The following is a 1,302-nucleotide window of genomic DNA, read 5'->3' as shown; positions in this document are numbered from 1 at the left end:
TTTTCAGTTACAATCATTAAGGGGTCAATTATAGCTACCATTGGAATCGATCAAGACGGTGTTTCCCTTTGATTAGAAATGAAAATTATATAATCATCCATCGGAAATCATACAAAGAATTTGTTTTTTGAGAAAAAAGTGTAATTGCGCATTTATTTTTCTCTACAACGGACGGAAATTCATTTTCCTGAACAGCTGATACTTTATGTTCAAAGGCGAAACGAATCGTTCCCCTGATTCCAATGATAGATTTCTGTCAGTAAAATTTTGTCGGTGGATTTCAATCGGGAAATTTTTTCAATGACCGAAATGTTTAAGGATAGCTGTAAACGACCTGTCAAAAAATTCTAATGTTTGTTTTCAATGATGAAAACCAATGATAGCTATACAATGATTTGTTATTCTCGATTAAAGTTTTCGATGGCTCCCATTTTTCTGTGAAATTGTTTTTAAGGAGTTTCTTAGCAGTTAGTAGGGCATTTACCGTTTCTACCTTGAGTGAATTTCTTTTTTTATCTTTTATAAAGCTTATATCTGAAAATTTTCTTTCTGCTGTTGCACTATTATTGGGGCATTTTATTTTAAATTTTGGTTTTTATTGTAAACCAAATACAAATTTCTTTTCCGTTTTATTTTGGGGAGTAGTTTTCATCCGTGGGTAGAGTAGACTCTGAAAATAGTAAAATACTACTATAGTAGCAAAAACGACAGCAGTGGATGTGAGTTATAAATGTTACACAATTTTTCCGCATAGCCCTCTTTGCGCTAGTGTTTTGTCCGTTAAAAGTGGAACCATCGTGAAGTTGGCTACTAGCAGTCCATGTATAGTATGTCAATGATAGTACTATTATGAGAGGAATTTTTTTATTTCAACTCCAAAACTACTGAGGGCGCTGCTTGTATCAAAGTACTTGATATTGAAGTATGAATGAGAAGAAAATGACTAAAGAAAGAATGAGAAAAGTAAATTTATTTAAGTTTCTTTAGCATTAATATGTTCGAGGGAGATCGCCAAAATACATATGTCAGACCAAGAACTAATAATATTTTGAACTTATTGTTTTTGCAAAAAGTTCAAACATAATTGTTAGAGCATTGTGTGCCGAGTTTGAACCTTATTTCAAGAGTTTCTTACTTACAACATTAAAATGACCATGCTTCCACATTAGTTTGACAAAAATTGTTATCTTATTAGAACATATATCCCATTTGACTCTAACCCATGAGAACTTACCAAGGAATTCGTAGATAGTTTGAGGGTTAGCTGTAAGTATTGACGAAATCGAAATTATTAACGAATAG

The 1,302-nt window shown here is 32.2% G+C and overlaps 1 long non-coding RNA gene across 1 annotated transcript; it reads right to left on the bottom strand.

Moving 5' to 3' along the window:
- LOC129951827 (uncharacterized) lies at positions 1–1,302 on the bottom strand. The gene is made up of 3 exons (XR_008782239.1): positions 1,235–1,302; positions 738–943; positions 1–670 (listed from the first exon to the last, which is right to left on the bottom strand). It is a non-coding gene; the product is annotated as an uncharacterized LOC129951827 (long non-coding RNA).

This window comes from Eupeodes corollae, chromosome 3, assembly GCF_945859685.1.
Source record: "Eupeodes corollae chromosome 3, idEupCoro1.1, whole genome shotgun sequence".
Lineage (NCBI taxonomy): Eukaryota > Metazoa > Arthropoda > Insecta > Diptera > Syrphidae > Eupeodes > Eupeodes corollae.
Note: the sequence above shows the minus strand (reverse complement) of the source record. Positions and strands in the feature narration are given on the sequence as shown.